The following is a 24,170-nucleotide window of genomic DNA, read 5'->3' as shown; positions in this document are numbered from 1 at the left end:
GGGAGATATTATAATTGTTATCATAAAAAATACAAAAGATCATGAGAAATTACTATGAACAATTATACGCCAACAAGCTGGACAACCTAGAACAATGGATAAATTCGTCGAAATATACAACCTACCAAGATTAAATCATGATGGAATATAAAATCTGAACAGACTGATTATAGCTGAAGAGATTGAATTAGTAATCAAAAACCTCTCAACAAACATAATTCCAGAACCAAATGGATTTACTAGTAAATTTTTTTCAAATTCAAAGTAGAATACCAATTTTTCTCAAACTCTTCAAAAGAACAGAAGAGGAAGAAACTCTTCCAAACTCATTTCATGAGGCCAGCATTACCCTGATACCAAAATCAGACAATAAGATGCAAGAAAATTATAGGCCAATATCCCTGAGACCATAGATGCAAAAAATCATCAGCAAAATAGTAGCAGAGTTCAACTATACATAAAAAAGATCATACACAACGATCAAGTGGGATTTATTCCAGTGATTCAAGCATGATTCAATATCTACAAATCAGTCAACGTGAAACGCATTTTAAAAAATGAAGAATAAAAATCACATGATAATCTCAATAGATGCAGAAAAAGCATTTAACAAATTTTAACATCCATTTATGATAAAAAAAAAAATTTAACACAGCAGGTGTGCAAGGAACATTCCTCAGCATAATAATGATCATATATGGCAGACCAATAGCTAACATCATACCCAATGGTGAAAAGCTGAAAACTTCCTTCAAGATCAGTAACAAAGAAGAATGCCTACTGTCATCACTTTTATTCAATATAGTATTGGAAGTCCTACCCACAGCAATTAGGCAAAAAAATAAAACTGGAAAGGTAGAAAGAAAATTGTCATATTTGCAAATGATATATACGTGCGTGCATGCATGCTCAGTCATTTCAGTCATGTCTGACTCTTTGTGCCCCTATGAACTATAGCCCACCAGGCTCCTCTGTCCATGGGATTCTCCAGGCAAGAATACTAGAGTGAGTTGCCATGCCCTCCTCCAGATCTTCCCAACCCAAGGATTGAACCCACATCTCCTGTGGTTCCTGCATTGAAGGCAGATTTTTTACTGCTGAGCCACTGAGGAAGCCTGATATTATATATAGAAAACCCTAAAGACTCCTACAAAAAACTATTAGAATTGATAAATGAATTCAGTAAAGATGCAGGACACAAAATCAACACACACACAAAAATGTTATGTGACCATATAGTAACAATAAATTATCAGAAAAAAATTAAGGAAATAATGTCATTTACAATTACTTTAAAACTAATAAAATACTCAGAATGCATTTAACCAAAGAGGCAAAAGACCTATATACTGAAAACTACAAGACATAAATTAAGTAAATTGAAGAAGACACAAATAAAAATATATTTCATGCTCATAAATTGGAAAAATATTGTTAAAATATCTGTACTATCCAAAGTAAACATAGATTCAATGGAACTCCTAGCAAAATTCCAGTGGCACATTTCACAGAAACAGAACAAAAACTCATAAATTTTTATGGAACAATGAAATACCCTGAATAGTCAAAAAAATCTCGAGAAAGAACAACAAAGCTGGAAGCATCATGTTCCCTGATTTCAAACTATATAGCTATAGTCATTAAAATTGTATGGTATTGGCATAAAAACAGACACATATACAATGCAGAAAGGACAGTCTCTTCAATAATGGCATTGGGAAAATTAAATAGTCACATACAAAAAAATGAAACTGAACTGCTGCTTTACACCATACATAAAACTTAACTCAAAATGGATTAAAGACTTAAATATGAGACCTGAAACTAAACTCTTAGGAGAAAACAAGAAAACAAGGTTAGTCTCTCGATACAGATCTTAGAAATGATTTTTTAAATCTGTACCAAAAGTAAAAGCAACAAAGGCAAAAATTTAAAAAGTGGGACTACATCAAACTAAAAGGCTTCAGCACAAAGGAAACCATCAACAAAATGAAAAGGCAACCTAATGAATGGGAAAAAAATTATTTGTAATCCATATATCTGATAAAGGACTAATATCCAAAACATATTTTAAAAAACTCATACAACTCAATAGCAAAAAATAAAATAAAATAAAATCCCATTTAAAAAATGCACAGAAGATCTGAATAGACATTTTCCCAAAGAAGACATACAGTTGGTCACTACCTACACAATAAAACACTCTACATTATTTATCATCAAGGAAATGCAAACTAAAACCACAATGAGATATTACCTCACTTGTTAGAATGGCTATTATCAAAAGAACTAGAAATAAGCATTGGCAAGGGTATGGAAAAAAAGGGAAACCTTCTGCATGATGGAGCAGCTACTATGAAAAACAGTAGGGAGATTGACAAAATTAAAAAACAGAACTAGAAATACCATATGGTTCAGCAATTCCACTTGTGGACTTTTTTCTGAAGAAAACAAAAATACTTAATTCTAAAATCTTATGTACCTCCATATTCATTGAAGCATTATTTAAGAACTCAAGATATGGCAATAACCTAAGTGTCCATTGTTGGATGAATGGATAAAGAAATCAATATCTATCTATCTATATAGACTTTTGCCAACAAAGGTCCATCTAGTCAAAGCTATGGTTTTTCCAGTAGCCATGTATGGATGTAAGAGTTGGACCATAAAGAAAGCTGAGCACTGAAGAATTGATGCTTTTGAACAGTGGTGTTGGAGGACTCTTGAGAGTCCCTTGGACTACAAGGAGATCCAACCAGTCAATCCTAAAGCAATCAGTCCTGAATATTCATTGGGAGGACTGATGCTGAAGCTGAAATGCCAATATTTTGGCCACCTGATATGAAGAACTGACTCATTGGAAAAGACTCTGATGCCGGGAAAGATTGAAGGCAGTAGGAGAAGGGGGTGACAGAGGATGAGATAGTTGGATGGCATCACTGACTCAATGGACATGAGTTTGAGCAAGCTCCAGGAGTTGGTGATAGACAGAGAAGCCTGGCGGGCTGCAGTCCATGGGGTTGCAGAGTCAGGCATGACTGAGCAAGTGAACTGAACTGTTTCATCTATCTATCTGTCTATACATTATTATTTAGCCATAAAAAAAGAATGAAATCTTGCCATTTGGATGGACCTTGAAGGCGTTATGCTAAGTGAAGTAAGTCAGATGTGGTTCAGTTGCTGAGTCATGTCCAACTCTTGTGACCCCATAGACTGTAGCCCACCAGGCTCCTCTGTCCATTGGATTTTCCAGGCAAGACTAGTGGAGTGGGTTGCCATTTCCTTCTTCAGGGGATCTTCTTAATCCAGGGATCGAGCCTGGGTCTCCTGCACTGCAGGCAGATTCTTTACCAACTGAGCTACCAGGGAATTCCCAGATAGAGAAAGACAAATACATGTGGAATCTAAATATATATATATTTTAAGACTAAGCTTATAGACACAGAGAATACATTGGTGATTGCCAGAGGTAGGAGGTTAGGGGTGGGTGAAATGGGTGAACTGGTTTTCTTGTTTGTTTAAAGAAATTTAATTTTTAAAACACTAAGAAAATTTGAATAATTATGAACATTATTTAATAATAATGTGTCAATATCTGTTCATTAGTTTTAACAAATGGACCATGTTAATGTAAGATGTTACTAATAGAGGAAATCATGGTTAGAGAGAGTATTATGAGGACTCTTTACAATCGGCTCCTTTCTTTTTTTGTAAATCTAAAAACAAGCAAAGAAATAATAGCCTGTCATTTATTAGGTGGCCATCATATTTTGGGGGCTTCCCTGGTGGCTCAGATGGTAAAGAATCCGCCTGCAATGCAGAAGACCTGGATTCGATCCCTGGGTTGGGAAGATTGCCATGAGAAAGAAGGGCATGGCAACACACTCCGGTATTCTTGCCTGGAGAATCCCCATGGACAGAGGAGCCGGACACAACTGAGAGACTAAGCACAGCACAGCATCACATTTTTCATATTTAGAAGTACGCCATGAACTCAGACCAAATTTATTCAAAGCCATTTTTTTCTGGTTCCATGTTCATTTCTTACGTAACTCCGATAAAACAAAGGCAAGAGGCTTAACATGATGCACACTGTTCTTACAATTCAGCTAGTTCTAAATGGCCTTAATAATCAAAACATATTTATTCAACTAGCTTCTAAACCTGAAATTATAAGCAGAAATATTTTTTTAGATGTTAAAAGACAGTAGCCAAGAAAAAAGAAAAAAAAAGAGAAGGAGGGAAAAGGAGAAGCAGTGTTATTAGAAAGGCATCGTGATCAACAGAGAAGCTGGATTGTCCAGTTGTCTTATTAAAACAAGTAACCTAGTTCCTAGGACTAATCTCAACAGTGGAAACTACTATGTAACTTTAAGCAAGTTGTTTAATACCTATTGGTTTCTATTTCTTACTCTGTAAATCAGGGGTAAATTTCAGACACCAACTGCTTTCTTCATCCCTGCACTGGCTACGATCTTTTAAAATGTATTCCCTGAGCCAAAACCTCACCCACATGCCATAGTTATTTTCCCTCCTTTTTCCCTGTCTCCTTTGACTCTGCAGAGAAATAAAATTAGCAGTCAAAGTTAAACAAGCCCAGTGGACAAGACAGTCTTTGGTTTAAGGAAATGGATGGAGTAAGTTGTGTTAAAGTGCTCATTTGGCCCCAAAGATTCATTGTTGGGATACTACCTCCCACAACTAGCTCCACTGGAATTTTTCTCAGGAAAATGGAGAACTGTTTTAAGATAGACATGCCCTTTAAGCTGGTCTCAAGTCAAAATAAATTTAGGATATTCAAAAACACCCTACAAGATTTTCCCTGTGGAGCCTAAATAAATCACTGACCAAATTTTCCAATTTATGCTCTGCTGCTAAATGAGACTTTCTTTAGAAAAAAATTCATGTTTTAATTTCTATATCTGAAAAAGGAATATAGGTGAAAGTCTTTATTTTATGTTTTCACCCTTCTCTTTTCATGGTAGCATTCATTTGTGCAACAGAAGTTAAAGAATGCTGTTTGGGAAAGACCACCCATAGAGAAAAATGTTGAAATAAAACCTAATTTTTTAATAAACTTGAAAGTCTGCTAAAGACAACACTATATCCCTTGCTTAATGATTTTGTGAGTCTTTTTTAAAAATATATGTTTTCACACATAATTACAGAGGAATCAAAAAAATATATACATACCAAATTTATAAATATTTTCATACTTATTTTCATACTTAAAAGATACGTTTTGGAGTTCCAAAATTGTTAACAACCCTATTGCCTTTAAAATATTATTAAGTCTATAAAAGCTCACAAACATAACATTTTTAACAATTCATATGTATACATAGGCTATCATTTTATACCATGAGGCATTAAAACAAAATAATAAGAAGGATATCAGGAATGGTAGGAATCAGTTTTTGAATTTTATAAAGTACTGATGCACTGATTCTATTAATGTTTTGATTTGATTTTAAATGCAAACCAGTTATTTTAAGACCAATAACATGTCTATGGATGCCATGAAACTGTTGTGTTGATGGCAGGTTCTACAAGGCAAGATTGAAATTTTCACTCAAATAGTCTGTTCCAACAGAGTTTCAACTCTCAAATAAAAATATAAACAAAGGATAGCTCACTTCAACTGATCTCCCTAAGGCTTTATGCATAGTTAACACCAACCTTTATAAGACTTAAAAAAAAAAATTACTAGACTGATTAAGTGTGGCAAAATGGTTTGCTCCCTGCAAAAAAAAAAAAAGAAGAAAGAAAGAAAGAAGAACTTAATTCCTACAAAGTGTAATTAGCACTTAGTGGCTGTACTCACCAAATTGTGGGACAGTCTGATTCTGCAGAGTACCTGTAAAGCAGAGTTAGAATTGCAGGTACTGGGGGTTAAGAGCACTAACTTTGATGTCAAAATCAGATTGAACACAGGTCAATCCTGGTTCTGCCACTTGTACATGTATGTGTGCTAAATAGCTTCAGCTGTGTCAGACTCTTTGCGACCCTATGAATGGTAGCGTCCCAGGCTCCTCTGTCCATAGGATTACTAGATTTGAAAACTTGGGTAAGTCACTTACCCATTCCAAACCTGACTTTCCTCATCTGTAAACTGGTTAAAAAATACTTCATAGCAAAGACATGGGGGTTAAAAGTGATCCTGCAGAAAACATTTTTTAGTAGCTCAATAACAATTATTATTTATAGCTAAGCTCCTTACCATTCAGAAAACTTGAATTCTACCTACAGTTAAAAATTATTTCTCAATAGAAGAATAAGAAAAAAATTCAATTACTTTCCCATGGTGTAAACAATACTTACACTGTATCAGGAAAGCCCTCTGTGGCCCTTAAAGCTAAACATCATCACTTAACATAATAGAAACCTAGTAAAGATTTATTAGATTAGAAACAAAATACTACGATACTGTATAAAGAATATAGATGTTCTGAATCCTGCCATTGACACTTAACAGGTATGTGAACTTGGCAATTTATAAGCTTCAGGGTAGTTGCCTATAACATAAAGTGAAAAACAAAGTATACAACAGAGTTGTGAAGATTACATTAAGCAATTTATGTGAAAAGTGCTCAGGAACTTCTGTTTTCCTTAATTTTAGTGTTATGGGAGGAGAAGGCAATGGCACCCCACTCCAGTACTCTTGCCTGGAGAATCCCAGGGATGGCGGAGCCTGGTGAGCTGCCATCTATGGGGTCGCACAGAGTCGGACACGACTGAAGCGACTTAGCAGCAGCAGCAGCAGTGTTATGGGGCAAGAGTGGTAATTGCTGTTTTTCAAGACTAAACTTTTCTTACATAGCAGTACCAACTTACCCTTCTATTTAAGTTGAGATTATGTTTAGTGAAGGAATAATGTGAACGATGAGAATGAATTCAGGTGCAACAGTAAACATATTTTAACAATATACACTAAACAAAGAGCAGTGAATCTCAAAATTTCCAATATTATTAGAATCTACAATGCAGTTTTTGTAAAATACAGATGCCTGAATATCAGTCTAAAGATTCTGATCTAGGATATCTGGGAGTAGAACCTACAAATCTGTGCATTTAAAAATCCCCTAGCTGATTATGATGTACAATAGCAAAAAAGTAAAACGTTTTCTAACATGTGTGGACCAGCTGAAACCCAGAATGGAATCCTAGGAGGGAGAGAGTTCAGAAACCTTAATTGTAACAAACACCCACAGTAATTCTTAAGCACACTAAAGTTTAAGAACTACTGGACTAGAGTCCAATATACAATACCGAAAAGGTCGATAAAATTTTTTCTTCATATTTGGTTATTTAAAATTTTTACTTTTTATTTTAAGAAACATCATGCTCAAAAATGAATTTACCAAAAGTCATATTTTACAGCAGGGCTTCCTCGGTGGCTCAGGGGTAAAGAATCCTCCTCCCAGAATGGATATGTGTATATGTATGGCTGAGTCCTTTCACTGTTCACTTGAAACTGCCACAACATTATTAATCAGCTATACCCCAATACAAAATGGCTTTGATGTTAAAAAAAAAAAAAAAGAATCCTCCTGCCAATGCAGGAAACGTGGGTTTGATCCCTGGGTTGGAAAGATCCCCTTGAAAAGGAAATGGCAACATACTCCAGTATTCTTGCCTGGGAAATCCTATGGATAGAGCAGCCTCGTGGGCTACAGTCCATGTGATTGCAAAAGAGTCTGACACAACGACTAAACAACAACAATATTGTACAGCACAGAGAAATATAGTCATTATTTTGTAATGACATTAAATGCAGTATAATCTATGAAAATACTGAATCACTATGTTTTATACCTGAAACTAAAATAGTATCTAAAATCAACTATACTTCAATAAAAAAATGAACTTATAAATGATGCATAAAACATTTATCTAAACATCTTAAAAAAACACTAATTTTATGCTCATCAACATTGTCATTATTGCTGTTGTCATTATTATTACAGGTTTTTAAATAAAAACTTAGAAAATTGGCTAAACATATCTAGTCATCCCCAGAGAGCCCATACCACTGAGAAGCACTCCAACTAAAAAATGCCTGGAATTCCAGTGTTTTGTAAATTTGTGTGTTTTGCTTTGATTTAGGTCTATAATTATCCATTCTTTCTTTAATTAGAGCAGTAAAAAGAAACGTTCTTAAATTGGTATAGTGCTTTACTATTTATAAAGAAATTCCATATACATTGTCATTTAATCTTCACAATTAACCTGTGGGGTAGATAAGAGGGGTAACATTTATTATCACCTTTCTGCAAATAAGAAAACCAAGCTTAATAAGCCTAAGCAACTCGCCAAAGTCATACAGTTTGTTGTTTAAGGTAATACAAAGACTAAAAACTCCATATATAAATTCCATGCAAAAAATATGAAATTTAAAACTACACACTCATTTAATATAACACTCAGGTGTTATATAAAAATTCTGAACATCACACAAGTTTCTAAACTGCAAGTAATCCATAGTTCTATACCAAATCATAGGTTCATCTTGTTATTTATTATAATTTATTTTACATATAAAGTTTAGAAGGAATGCTAATTAGCCAAAATCAATTAGCCAACCCCCTTACCCCCAAGTTCTTCCTTGATTCTTGCTTTTTCTCATCCCACATCCAATACGTCCTAAAGGTTGTACCTTCTAATTGTCTCTTTCATGTGTCCCTTCCCACCTTGCCTTTCAGTTACAGCCCTAGCCTCATTTCTTTTGACTTGGACTATTGCTTTCATTAGTTTTCTAGTCTCCTCGCCTCTGTCTGATGCCTTCTAGTACTATTCCTTAGCCATCAAAATAGTCTCTATAAAATGAAAACCTGATCATGACACTTTTCTTTTCACACAGCTGTTGCAATAAAATCTAGCAAAAATATTGACAAAAAACTGGAATGTCCATCAGTTATAATACTATTTACAATGCCCATCTGCAGTTCTGCTCTCTAAAAGAGAAAACCCATGTGTCTCAGTTTCCGCTTATAAAACATGAGACATCAAACTGTACTTTCAAAGGCCAGCAATTTAATTTTCAGCTATTATGGCCCTTTAAAAACTGTTAAACCAAATATAAAACTAGAATAATACTAATGTGAGTCTAATTCCTATTAAAAAACCCTGAATAAAAAGTATCTTAAAATCAACTAATCTAGCCTGCCCATTTAATGAATGGGAAACAAATTTAGAAAAGTTAGGTATCTTACCTAAAGTAATACAGCAAATTTACTGTAAAGATAGAACTAGAGATTAACTATCTTTACCCCAAAGTCAACTACAATATACATTCATGGAAAGGCAATACATTGTTTTCAAAATCAAAAACAATCATTTTTAATGTGAGAGAAAGTATTGATAAATTTATAAAGGGATATTTGGAGAGTAGGTAGTATCTGATGGTATTTTTCCAAAGGAAAAAAGCTCTAGAATTACTTAAAATTCAAAAAACCAACAATAAAAATAAAACAAATAAGTTATAAACAAGCTAGACATAATCATTTATTCAGATCTCAAACATCTGAGTGCCTCTGGGCTGAATGCCACAGAAAGTTCTGGAGGCAGAAGGATGAATAAGACCCAAACACTATCCTGGAGGAAATCATGGTTTAGTTGAAAGATATGCTTACAAACAATGGGAGTACAATGTAAAAAGTGATGTTACCGAGGTATGCCTATAAAAGTTGCTGTGAGAATGTGCTGGATCAAGGATCACCTCACTCTCTGAAACAACAGGGCTGAGGCCTTACAAGTGGTAAGAATTAGGTGAGTATCTCTGACAATCCCTGCCTTCTTCATCTCCAATTCTAAATTAAACACATCCCTGTTTGTGCCTAGAATTTTTTAAGTATTTTTAATATACAATGGAATGAGAGAATGGGCAAAGTGAACACATCCTAACTTCTCTCTGCACATAAGAATTGCCAAATAACACTAAAACATAGATTTTCATGCGGTTACTGCAAAATTAGAGGTTGAAACAATTTGCCTAATTTTTGCAAATTCCTGTTCTTTCCTTTTCACTGTGTCATGCATCAGTTACTCTCACAGCAATAGGGACACAAGGTGGCACTGTCGTGCTGACATTCATTTCAGGACCCTTTCAAAATGGACAAATTGGAAAAAGGTAGGAGGCCCTATTGCGACAACTAAAACCTGAGTCATAATTGGGCCTTCTCCTAGGTCTACCAACATTAATAGTGGCCAAAGAAGGAGCAAACCATCTTGCATTTCATGAATACCACATCATGCCTGTATAGAAGACAATATATTCTCTGATGGTTTCTGCAAAATGTCATGTGTGTATTCACAGATTCGTTCAAATGCATGCAGTGCAGCTTTGCTAATAGAAAGTTGGAAGTGAGCTGTTTACCATGGGCAAGGCCATGGACATGGACCACCTCTCCACCTAGTGGCCATTGAGGAGGAATGGAGCCATAGTAACCATACTATGCTTCATTCAGTTAAAAGTAGCTTTTTTATCCAACCATCCATAGGCAATTATGTCACTTTGTCTGAAAAATGACAACTTTTGGTTTACTGCATTCACTGAATTATTAATTAGGCCTAATAATATATTGTGATATCTACTTAAGCTGAGGACAACAATAACCAAAAACTTAAAGTGTGTGTGTGGTCTCTTAGATCACCTAAATTGCCTTTATTCTTCCATTATTACCAACCTAAATTTCTCTCCATACATTTGTGATTTATAGGTAGAAAATGTAAGCAGAATTACATATATATATATATACACATATATATATATATATATCTACTTATAATAAATGCACACAATCTTTAAGATAAAAGAAAACCTAATAAATTTATCCTTCATTTTACAGGCAAGGAAACTGAGGGACAGAGAGATTATGATTTATTCAAAGTCATATAATCAGTTAGGACTAGAAACCAGGTCTGCAATTTAACCACTTTAAATCCTTTTTGACATTAGTTGATGCCTCGGTTCTCTAAGACACCGTCTTTTGTTTGTTTGTTTGTTTGGTTGGTTGGTTTGGTTTGGTTTGTTTACCACACCATAGGGTTTCTCTCAACATACCAGGAAAAAAATTAGTTCCTAAAACTTTCACTCATGAATTTTCATGCTAAGCTGATAGTAATGTAAATAAGTCCTAGCACATCTTTATATTTATGGGTATATTCTGAGCCCATCAAAAGAGCATGCTTTTTTTTAAACTAAGAAATTATTCACATTTATTTAACATTTAAAAAGTGAAGCAGCAAGTGGACAGGGAATGGAATAGAATGTGCTGCTCAAAACCACTATACACAAATGGTTTCAGAAAGCTACTCTAAAAAGAAATCTGAATCCATTCAGATTGACACGAAGTTTAGAGTTGTTTTTGTTTCGTTTCATATAAAAAGCATTTAACTTTATTTTAAGAGAGGAAACACACACACACGCATGCACATAAACTTAGTCAATCACTTTATCTATTTTAATTAAACTCATGATGCTCTTCTGTGGCATGCCTTGGGAATGCTTTGTTGGGAAGCTTCTTACCAAAAAAAGTGAAATCGGTTTACCAACTAGGAAAGTCTGCTCACAGTCCCCAACCCAAGGCTTAAAAGGAAAAAGGTATGAAGAAAATCTGGCAGTGAACGTGTTAGAAATGTGATTCCTTATGACTTTCTCTCCTGTGATCTTCTCTTGGCGGTACCATTGGACTCTTTCTTGAAGGAGAAGGAGAATTTAGGTAAATCTGTTTTTTAAACAGGCATAGGGAGAAGAGAATGCTGTGTCCAATAGATCAGATAGCTTTTATTGAGTGTTGGGGAGAAAATCTTTTTCTTTCATTACACTTACACATTTAGAAGCTTCAAAAGGCCCCTTTCCCTTCACCCTCAGCTTTACTTATACATATTCTTATCTTCATTTGCTTCTTAATCATCTCTATTCTTCTCTCCTCTAGAGATGAGGTGAAGGGATAAAGCTTTTTGTTGATTTGAGCAACTAGAAAAAGTAAGAATGATTTCAGCTCTTTTTGCCCAATATAAAGCCAGGGTGACAAATGGAAACAACCCAGAAGATGGAGATGTTAGTAAATATGTGCAGACCCAAAGTACGTTTATTGGGTCAAAAAGAATTTAGTGTGTCCAGTATTCAAAAACAGTAAAAAAACAACAACAAACCAACAGTATAAAGCCATCCCTGAGACTACCTATATTTGCCTAGTTCCCATTCAAACAATAAAAGAGAGGACCATATTCTCATTATTTAAATGTCTTGGTGTCTAAATAAGGGGATTTTGTTTGTATTAATGATCATACAGTGTTCATATACATGCATACTATCTCCTAGAAAAATTACATCACCTAAGAGATTCATAGTTTTCTGCTAGTAATATTTTATCTTTCACTACGTTTTAATTTGGTACGTAAGCAAACTGACAACATTCCTTCAACTTTTTCCCACTTGTATTTCATTTATGGAAAGAAGCTCATACTATAAAAGAAATTTGCCAACAACAAATCATAATTTGATTACAATAGCAAATCAGAGAACATCTCTGAAAGAAAAGTAAAAGACAGCAAATATCCAGGTTCATTTAATAAAAAATTATAGCCTTCTAAACATTAGAGAGAACTAAAATTTAAATAATTTAAATTCAAATGTGGTTTTAAAAAAAAGTTTAGATGGAAAATTTCTAAAGAATGAAATAACACTATTATGTATTAAGATGAATAATTATTTCCATTTTTAGTTTCAATGTACTGGACATCTTTTTAATCTCCAAAAACCCCAAACTCTATTAAACAGTTTTACATTTTTTTGAATGCAAATCCTTACATTAGTTATTTATTATGAAAAGCTTTCAAATAAATTCTTAACATTTTTAAATGCGTAACGTGTAATATGTATGTTGAATTCATCATATCTCATGACAGAATTATGCAGTGGCAAAATTACTTGTACTACCAAGAAAATAAACACAAAGTACAATAATTACCACCCTTCCCATCAAAGTTTCAAAGGTAAGACTCCATATTCAGAAATTAGTAATAATACCTTTAGTTTCCATCTGATAAGTAGATGGATCAATGAATTTAGCCCTTGCTCCTTTCTCAGCATACTCACTTGGAAGTCAGTAGCTAACTTTCCCTAAGTTAAAGCAGTTATATAAGGGTTGCACTGGTTAACTGGACTACAGAATACCCTAAGCTGAAGTTTCAACTGAGTGTCAAAAGATTCCAGAAAGGCAAGGTTCATGTCCTCAAGCTGATTATGTTCATGCGAACCGTACAATCACAAAAAAAGCTTGATCCTAGAGTAGGGAAGAGGTTATGAAGCCAAAGTCAAGCATGCTTTTTCCACAGTTTAGTGTGGAAATAGCACGCCACTTATTCATTATTACAGTTGAACAGCTAGAGTGGCAGAATAGCACTTTTTTCTTATAGACCCTTGAATGTTTCTAACATCTGCTGTAGTGGTTACACATACATGATAGTAATAATAGATGGCATTATTTCTTCCCACAGCCTACATTGAAATTAGAAGTAACAGAGCTCAAAGAATCTATTTTGATACATTAAACATAACTGACATCAATGTTATTTGATGATTAAATGTATAATATCTATGTTACAGAAAAAGACATGAATTTAGACTTTCTCTAGGAATTCTAGGATACAGATATTGCCCTTGGGTTTTTGGTAAAGAATTAAAAGGATTTTGCAGTTATTTGCCATTGGTTATAATCCCTGAGGATTCAGCAAAGTGCTAGAAATTACATAAGCAATGGAAATGCATGAAAGATGGGTTTTCAAGAAAATTGCAAAATTCACCAAGTTTTGCCAAATAACCTAGGAATTGCATATGTAATTTGAAAGTCTGGAGCAAAGAATCAAATGGCCAATGCTGACTCTAGAAACATTGTAAATAATACCCAGTGTTGCATAAGCTAACCAAAATGGCTTATACAACATGAAAAAAAAATCATATAAAAGAGTTGATTTCTAATTGAATAATAACTCTTAGATGTACACGTTTGCACAACAGCTAGTGTATATTGCCCTTGATGTGGGGTGAACTATTACTATGTAAGCAGTATATGATTTCTATGTGCTTGTGATAGTTACATGGCAATATAAATGAAAATATTTTTCTTTTCAGTGCTATGCAACTTTTCATGCTAATTACATTCTCACTGGCTAAGGACCTTAGGGTGAGGTACTAGTTTATTCCTTGGTAGAAGTTTAATAAAGTACATTTTCCACTGAAAAATGTAGTTTGCTAAAATATGTTTCTAAAGTGGCCTCCAAAACAAGTCAGCTCTAACATTTATTATCAACTTTTAGACTTAAAAGAGGCCACCCTTGGGACTGAAGAAGGCTGGAACTAGTGGCATTCAAAGAATGTCAACATCAGTCCTTCTTTTGCCAGAAAGGATCACTAGTTAGCAGTATCAGCCAGATGCTGCCTCTACACACCTTGCCAGACCCTGGGGCAATGCATTTGCTCAGGGTCTGAACTTGGCTCCTCTGTGGCAGCAGGACTAGCTGCTACTCAAGCTTGGGTAAGTTCATGAACACAGCCACTGATAATTTCTATATTTATAGACAGCCAGAACATGTGTAGATAATCACACAATTGGATATTTATGAAGTGCCAGATTTTATGAATACGGGAATTTGTTAATTAGCACAAGGACTAATCATTAAAATTCAAAAATAGATAAATAAACAGGAATACCATTTATTTGTTCACATTTCAGGGAAAAATATGCAGCTGCTATTCCTTTGATGAATGTACGCTTCTGGAGAAAAAAATGTGAAGAAGAAAAGTATCCAAAAGTCTTGAAATCTTAATGAGTAAAATCCAAGAAATACTATATAGTCTTTATATTAAAAATGATCATAGTGATTCTCCTCTTAAGTTAAAGAAAAAAGTTTAAACCAACATGTGCTTAGTATTTGAATTACATTGCCTTGCATTCCACTATTTTCGTCCTTTTCAAGGAGTCAAAACTGATTTTCATCGGATAGGAGTTAAAAAGCACATAACATGTCACTCAATACCAAATTGTTTTAGCTACAGGGCATGGCAAAGCATGAAATAACTGCTTTAGAACACTTCCTCACGTGGGTGTGTTAGATAACTGTCTGCTCCAACGTTAAAACGAAACACACTGTGACCTGACGAAGACTTCGGGCTTTCAACAGGCAGATTCATGTGCTGATAGGAAAAGCCCACCATAACCAGTAAGGCTGGTTAATGAATTCTTCTGGCACTCTATAGCCCTCCTATGATGCAAGCCTTTCAGCTTTCCAAATCCCTATATAGCAGAATACACTGGTTTTAAGTTTACTTATGCACATTTTATAACGTCCTGCTGCATTTAGATTGTGACAGTCCCTCCAAGAAAAGGCTGTGATTATTTTTCATACTAAAAATATTTTAGATCTACTGAAGGCTCAGAATTATAATGCAAAAGAAACTATATACACATTCTAAAAATCAAACCAACCATAAAAATGACTAAATGTTTACTCTTATTCTTTCTAGAAGGTTAAAGGAAATTTTCATCTTCTCTTAAAAACCTTTTTTTTTGTTTGCTTCTAATTAACCTAAATATGCTTAACATAAAATTTTAAGATGTCATATTCTCAAAGAATCTGTTTCCTTTATCCACACATGTATGAGAATATGTACATAAATATATACACACATGCACACAGGTATCTGTTCATATACACATGTAGAGGAAAAGAGAATTATTAGTCAAGAGATATAGTAAAGATTTCTTTTAAAAAGATTAGAATTTTAGGTAGTTCTCATAATATTAATATAGAAAATGACAGGTGCATCAGATATGCACACTTTGACACTAGTTTTAAAACAAATGTTTGGGTCAAAAGTCTCAAATGGAAAAAAAATCACATTTGAAACACCATATATTGCATACCATATGAACATACACTTTCAGTAGGTTCCCCCAAAGTTCCCCTTTAGACCTTCAGGGTTAAAAAAATCCCTGACAGGATCTGACTGAGTGTCCTTAGCATCTGTACTACTCTTGGTCAAAGCTGGCCTTCCAGCTTAAAAGACAGTTTTTGTAATACAAGCAAATTAAAAGTCTCTGAACAAATTTTTTAAAAGAAAAGGAAAAAAAAACTTTTAGTAGCAAAAGTTCACCACCTTCTTGGAATAATGGATTTTAATAAACATTTTACTAGGTTTGAACATCAAGAATGTGTTTGGGAATCTGCTCCAGCATCCCAGGTGGGTTAAGAATATTGCTTTATGGACTTCTCTGTGTTGTCAGAGAGGCCTAATGGAACAAAAAAAAAAAAAAAAAAGAAAGTGCCACTTCTATTAAATAAATAATTTATTATGAAAAAGGTGATTATTACTATCAAAGATCTCTATAGATTAGCATCCATTTTCTATCATTGCTTATGTGTATGCTGAAACTATTTGTGTATCTTACCACCTGACTTAATTTTTGTCAAAGGCATAACAGTTTTACTTTTGGACAAACCCAAATAAAACTCCACTAAGGAGACCATTTCAAATAGATCTATTTAACTACTTCTTTGAATCAAAGAACACTGTTCTTGGGAAAACTCTTCAACAATGTCAGCTAGTTATGAAGGCAACTTTTCCCACCATAAAAAAGAAAAATAAATAATAAAGGAAAAAGAAAGCACCTAAAAACTATGCTTGAACTAACAAATACATTATTTATAGTTCCCGAAATGTTAAATGAATACTTACAGTTGTTGCACAAGATGGCCTGATACACTTCATAGCTTCCACTTTGTAAAAAGATGGCCAGCCCCCGACTCCTCCCTCCCCAAGCATAATAAACAGTAACATACTAAAAGGAAACTGTCCCAGGATAAAAACTGCTTGTTAAGAAAGTTTGCATTCTTACTAACCACAGTGATAGCCCTATAAATGTAAAAGTTCATCTCCAAAATAAAAGTTACAAAACAGAATAACTTATTCCTTTCAAAATAACATCCCCAGATGTCATATAGAAGAGTATGTAATAATAAAAATAATTACTAGATTTTTACCCACCCTTAGTGACAACCCCTCACCTTATGGCCAATGCCATCAAATAAATATACTGGCAAAAGGTATTTAAACTGCTTCAAGGATTTAAACTGTAAATATGGACTTTAAACTTCAATGTAAAACAAAGAACAAGAGTCTCACTTTAGTAATACCCACGCTGTCACTGCAGCTAAAACTCATTGGCACATAACTAACAAAACCCAGTTTGCAATAAATAAGGACAACATGATATATAGACAGACAGATGGAACTGCATAAACAGACAAGAAAAGCAAAGAGACTGACAAACATACGGAGGGGTCTGTTTTAAAAGAGTGAAAGATACTGATTTATTTGGAACTTTAGTGAGAAGAATAGGTTTGTTTGTAATTATTTTTAAAGTAATTAAACTAAATCACAAGGGCACACCCTTAAATAAGTAGGAAGAAAATTAGTAGAGGATAGGCCTCCTAGAGATATTCTAAATTTTAAGCTAGCAATAGCTCTGTCAAACTTAAATCTGGAAATTAAAATTCAAGGGAGAAAGAATAAAAGCAAGGGGGCTAAAGGAGATGATAGGTAGAGGGGGGATTGAGGGAGCAGGATTTTTTTTTTTTTTGAAAGTTGTCTGCCCTACCTTCTTCCCCAGCGCTGAGTTTCTCTTCTCATAATCGGTGTCTCCCTGGAAGTACAGTGTGAGTGGTAATGACTGCCTGCCTCCCTAATGAGTCCATTTTCCTGCTCTTGATGTTGTGTATATACACACACTGCAACCTACCTTACAAACCACAGAGACGGGAAGAGAGAGAGAGAGCAAGAGAGGGGGGGGGGCAGAGAGGGAGAGAGAGACAGAGACAGAGCAAGCGAGTGAGAGAGAGAGAGAGAAGAGGAGAGAGAGAGAGAGAAAGAAAAACAGAAAGAAACAGAGAGAGAAAGGCACAGACAAAGCCCTCCTACCAGGCAGCAGACAGCCTTCCTTCCCCTATCCAGCAAAATGCAACTCGTCTAATGCAGCAACAGGTTCAGTATTGCCAGACTAACAGAGTGAAAAAGGTATATTCTCTATAGCATTACTGCTGCAAATAAACAGTTTAAGAGCAGCTGGCTCCACCTTCTTTATTTATGCTCCATTATGAGGAATGTATTGTTTCAGTTCTGGCATACAGTACATGTAATTATCATAAATACATTTTTTGCATATTAGCAGGAAATAGTGAAATACATAGCCTATTTGTGCAATCTTATAAATTTATTTTTTAATGTGAAAAGAGTGTCAACAAATCTGCTCTGACAAAAGCCTAGTAATGATTTTAAAGTCAAAGCAGTCTTAAAGGAGGCTCTGAAAGAAACAGACTCCATGCAATAGGAAAACTGATCTCAGACTGATAACTGCAAAGAAGAAATCATTGCTCAGTAAATAAATCAAGACCATAAGCAAAATTGCAGACAGAAAAAGAATTCAGTTGAATTAAGTAACTAATAGATTGGTACTCTAGAAAAAGGCAGATCGGTTTCTTATTTGAAGCATCTATCTGTATAAACATCACAGTGCCATGTACTTTGTGTGAACAGGTGCAATGCATATAGCACATAGTGTTACAACAACAGAAATAAATCCCACAAGGAGCTTCCATCACTAGTAGGACAAGATTACATAGAATATGGATCTGAAACCACAGCAGAAACCCCTTGCTCTTTTATTAGGAGGAAAAAATAAAAATAATCAATGCTTCTAAATAAAGCTTCCTTAAAAGAAAAAAAAAATGTTTTCTTTGTCTGATGCCTCTAATCTTTTTTTTTTTTTTTCGCTACATGCTTGAACCAAAATAATGCTGATACTGCACTCCTTATCCCATCACGTGTTTCCCCACCCCTTCCCCCACTCCCAGGTGCCTTTTCTCCCATAAGCGATACATTTGCAGCGATGGAATTACAAAGATCAGAAAACAGAACTAGTTTCAAGCCCTTCTCCTTGTCTCCCAGTTTTTTAAACTAAACTCTGCCTGTGTACCTAGACAGCCACCTTTCTTAAAATATTTCTGTACAGTTTGGCTGTGTGTCATTTAGATGGAACTTAGAAACAGTACAATAGAGGCTAAATATTCTAAAGAAAATTTATATCAAAATGAAAAATATAACTGATTCTGACCTATTCAAACTCTGCATTTAGGCACCAATAATTAAGTATATTAATTGTAAAATCATCCTTTTTACTTGGTTTAGTGTTTTACCGTTCTCTCAAAGTAGGATGTGTTTCTTTGCATAAACAAAACTACTTCACTGTATAAGCATCAATTCCTTTGTTTAAAAGTACCTTTTTCTTACCCAAGGAGAATAAGAAGACAGTATTTGATTTCAACCAGCAAGAACCAAAAGGAATGTAAAGGACCATAAAGTCTATTCACCTTTTCTAAAGAACAACCAGTTAGTTGAATTAAAAAAGAAAAACAAATATTTTGGCTTAGTGAAAAATGCACAACATCTCAATAGTTTCTCCATATCTGCATACTTTACTAGATTCCAAGCACAATAAGTGACATATTCTTAGTACTTTCTAGAGTTCAAGATACACTTTCCCTGCTGGAACTGGTGACCCATGTATTAAATTAACCATTGCACCACATGAAACAATAAACCTAATTGACTATCAGGCTCTGAAGTTATAAAACTATTAAATTAAATTGTTTCATATGTTGATATGCCATGGGGCAATTTCATCCTGTAGAAAGATTGTAAGGTGGGAGTTAAGAACTAGTTTTGGTCCTAGTGTTACTACGAATACTTTGTGTAACCTCAGCAAGCCATATAGCCATTCTCAGTTTCACATAAAAAATTAAATTAAATTTAAAAGGAAGGAATTGACCAGGTTAACATAATAATGATAATGATGATATCTAATGCTTAAGTTCTTACTATGTGCCAGGCACTCCTATATGTATTTTGCATTTATTAACTCACTAAATCCTAATAATGACCCTATGAGGTAGGCATTATTTTCAGTTTCATTTTCCAGGTGAAGAAACAGAGAGGTTAAGTGATTTGCTCAAGATCACACAGCACAACAGTAATGAGATCTGAATCTAGCCTGTCTGGTTTACAGATCATGTGTTTAATTTCTATACCATATTGTCTCCCAATATCTAATGCTAGCTCAAGGCTCATTTACCCAGAAGATTCTGTGGTTATGAGTCAAATCGAGCATATCTTGATGCTTCTTCTTACCTTGCTTACCAATATAGCATGGTGCAAATTTTTCTTCTGATTTACACCCATAACTCTCAATACATTTGGTTTAAGTGTCTAGTAACTATTTAAAAAGGTTACATAATCCATTTAATCACCTTTCTTTGTTTCCCAATGTCCATAAGTATATGCAACCATTTGCTTGAAGCGGAAAATATAATAATTTGTAACAAATCAAGCTATCAATTCATAAAGCCCAATGGCAACCCACTCCAGTATTCTTGCCTACAAAATCTCATGGACAGAAGGAGCCTAGTGGGTTAGAGACACAGGGTTGTAAAAGAGTCAAACACGACTTGGTGACTACACAAAAAGAAGTAGAATTATATGTAGTTTCCATACATTATTCTCTTGAATGCCCTGTGTTTAAAAAAGAAAAAGAAAGAAAGAAACTACACAGTTCCTAAAGTTTCCCTAGTTCAAATATCAAATACTAAAGCAAATGATTGTTTAAATAATTAAATAAATAATAATATAAAATATAATTTAAAAATTCTTGCTTTCTGTAGCCTGAGAAAGGCATGAAAAGCAAGGAGTTAATTATAAATGATTTGTAAGAGATGCTGAATAATATCCTATGATTTTTATGTAGTTGGTTTTAACTTTGAACTATTTAGAGATATATTCTGAAGACTTTTATACTAACATTTTATTCTGCACGAGAATTTAACCACTCTGATATTTGTGTGTTAACTAAACATGTACTTTGTGCCCAAATATGTGCCATACTACTATACTTGAGAGTGAAAAGTGTAGATAAAATGTGTGATGTAGTTTCTGCTTATGAGGATTTCACAGACTGGTGGGGGACAGACATGTAAATAATATTAGAACAAGCAGATAATCTTGCCACTACTTCCTGTAATATCCCATGTAATGCAGTGCCTTAAACTTCTGCACTTTCCTCAAAAAACTAAAAGTGAAATTAAACAAAACAAGCATATATACCTAAATTTAAAATATGCCTTATGAAAGAAGTCTGTGTGTGTGTGGCGGGGGGAGGTACTGAGGCTAGACTGAAGACAGTTTTTTCTCCAACAGTGTGGCATATAGACTCATTAAGTAAATTCTGTCCATTGTCCACAAGGTGCCTAGGAAAGACTCCTCTATAAGTGCACAGTATGTGTACTTCTTAAATGATGTGGAAATCAGTGATACCTATTTTCCTAGAGCATCAAATGCCATTAATTTTAGAGTTACAGTGTACTTTGATCAGAGATTGTTGATGTGGCAAATGAATACTTACAAAAGTAAATAAAAGATGAGATTTTTTTAAAATTTGAAAATAAATCAACTAAATTCAAAAACATTTGAATATATACCTCTAGCCCAGGAATACTTCTGCCAAGTCTTTTCCCAGGGATCATTAATGTTTTTATATTATGTGAAGCTAAACAGGAAGAAAATTTGGAATAGCTTAAGACTGTTCACAAGAACATTCCCAAAAGATATCTTTATTGTCCAGATTAAACACAAAAAGAAGGGGGAGGAGTGAAAATATGAGTCATGTTGCAATGATGGACACTTTACTTATCCATTATTTCTTTCACATCTACAACATATGTTCTAGTATAAGTCTGAAACTGGCCTTAGAGTTCCTTGTAGGAATGGAACCATATCCTTCAAGAAAAATAGCTTTTAAGCTGGTTAGGGTCAAAGAGTGAGACCTGAATAATTCTTTTGTGTGTTTAAAGCATGCTGCAGAAGAACTAGATAACAGTGTGAAGGTAGAGGATCATAGAAATGAGAGGGGAGGAGGAAGAGAGAATCACAGGAAAGAGGGGACAGTGAGAAATTCCCCAATGTCAAGGTGGCCACAGATGTTTGTTTGTTTTTAAAGAGTGTTGCCTAATATGAAATTCCAAGAGGTCTGTATTTTTACAGTACAAACCTTCTTTCCAAACATGGTAAGCTTGGTATATTCTATAACCCTGTTTATTAGTTTGTCCACGTGTGTGTGTGAGTGTGTGCATGCGCGCGCGTTCAGTCGCATCTGATTGGAACCCCATGGACAGTAGCTCACCAGGCTCCTCTGTCCTTGGAATTTTCCAGGTAAGAATACTGAGGTGGGTTGCCATTTCTTACTTCAGGGAATCTTGCCAACTCAGACATCAAATTTGGGTCTCTTGTATCTCCTGCATTGACAAGCGGATTCTTTACCATTGTACCACCTGGACTAAGATGGAAAAATCAAAGTACAGCCATACGAATGTATGGCTCCTATGCTATAGCCTCTGAAAACATAGGCACTTCTTAATGAGACAGTACATACTTCAGAGTTGCAAGGACTGACCAGTGACACTTTGAATAGAGGCCAGTAAATGGTGAATAGTGAATAGTAAAAAGCTAAAAGTCTCTTCTACATAGAATGACTTGAATATGGATATGAGTCAATCACCTTTTTTCCCCACAAATACACAGGAGAAATATGATCATGTGAGAAGACACAGAGATTGTCTGAATTATAAGATTACTATTGACTATTATTGTTGTTATTAAATACTACCTCTATAAACTGATCTTAAATGACATGAATATCTTCAGGAATTTAGAGGAGAGTACTTTCATGACACAATCAATACAATTTGAATCAAAAAATTAAAAAACATAAAAATGTCATTCTCAATATCTCCCTGGCTCTAGAAAAATGTATTACGTATATATACTACATTAACTCTATCTGCTCCCTGCTCAATCTTCTCTCCTAACAATCTAGAACAGTGTTAGTAACTGTCTTTAAATACTTACATAATAATTTATTCATATGTACAGATTATATTCAGTGCACAAGGAAAAAGAAACAGAAACAACAGAGGGTATTTCACAGGAAAAATAAAAGTTACATAGAAGTTATAAAAGAGGCATCTTAACTGCTATAGAATGTCTATAGCATGGTTAGCAAGATCCCACTGTTCTGCTTGGTAACTCTACATGCAAAACTCAAATTTCATAATCTTCTCATCTAAAAAGTTGCTACTATTAGTAAGGATGCATTCTTATAATAAAAGTTACCACTATGCAAAGAGTCAGGAACTGTACTTAGTGCTACAAAACTAAGTAGTACTACATAACTGCACTTAATGCTACATAACTGAACTTCAGTTCTGTTCAGTCGCTCAGTCGTGTCCGACTCTTTATGACCCCATGAATTGCAGCACGCCAGGCCTCCCTGTCCATCACCAACTCCCGGAGTTTACCCAAACCCATGGCCATCGAGTCGGTGATGCCATCCAACCATCTCATCCTCTGTTGTCCCCTTCTCCTCCTGCCCCCAATCCTTCCCAGCATCAGGGTCTTTTCCAATGAGTCAACTCTTCGCATCAGGTGGCCAAAGTATTGGAGTTTCAGCTTCAACATCAGTCCTTCCAATGAACGCCCAGGACTGATCTCCTTTAGGATGGACTGATTGGATTTTCTTGCAGTCCAAGGGATTCTCAAGAGTCTTCTCCAACACCACAGTTCAAAAGCATCAATTCTTTGGCGCTCAGCTTTCTTCACAGTCCAACTCTCACATCCATACATGACCACTGGAAAAACCATAGCCTTGACTAGACAGACCTTTGTTGGCAAAGTAATGTCTCTGCTTTTAAATATGCTATCTAGGTTGGTCATAACCTTCCTTCCAACAAGTAAAGTGAAAGTGAAAGTGAAGTCGCTCAGTCGTGTCCAACTCTTTTCGACACCATGGACTGTAGCCTACCAGGCTCCTCCGTCCATGGGATTTTCCAGGCAAGAGTACTGGAGTGGGTTGCCATTTCCTTCTCAAGGAGACCTTCCCCACCCAGGTATTGAACCCGGGTCTCCCGCATTGTAGGCAGACGTTTTACCGTCTGAGCCACCAGGGAAGTCCAAGGAGTAAGTGTCTTTTAATTTCATGGCTGCAATCACCATCAGCAGTGAT

The 24,170-nt window shown here is 34.9% G+C and overlaps 1 protein-coding gene across 45 annotated transcripts in view; it reads right to left on the bottom strand.

The window, feature by feature from the left end:
- Positions 1-24,170, bottom strand: part of ZBTB20 (zinc finger and BTB domain containing 20) — an 825,041-nt gene that overhangs the window by 765,522 nt on the left and 35,349 nt on the right. For 7 of the 45 annotated variants that reach the window (XR_014077376.1, XM_081572034.1, XM_081572049.1 and 4 more), the window contains exon 1: positions 17,664-17,797. The exons of the other annotated variants lie outside the window; for them this stretch is intronic. The gene's annotated coding sequence lies outside the window, so the exon portion shown is untranslated. Of the gene's footprint in view, positions 1-17,663; positions 17,798-24,170 lie in introns of those variants that run through there. 45 annotated transcript variants of the gene reach the window in all.

This window comes from Giraffa tippelskirchi, chromosome 2 (genome assembly GCF_054371585.1).
Source record: "Giraffa tippelskirchi isolate mGirTip1 chromosome 2, T2T-mGirTip1v1.2.pri, whole genome shotgun sequence".
Taxonomy (NCBI): domain Eukaryota; kingdom Metazoa; phylum Chordata; class Mammalia; order Artiodactyla; family Giraffidae; genus Giraffa; species Giraffa tippelskirchi.
This window is presented reverse-complemented; position numbering and strand designations above follow the sequence as displayed.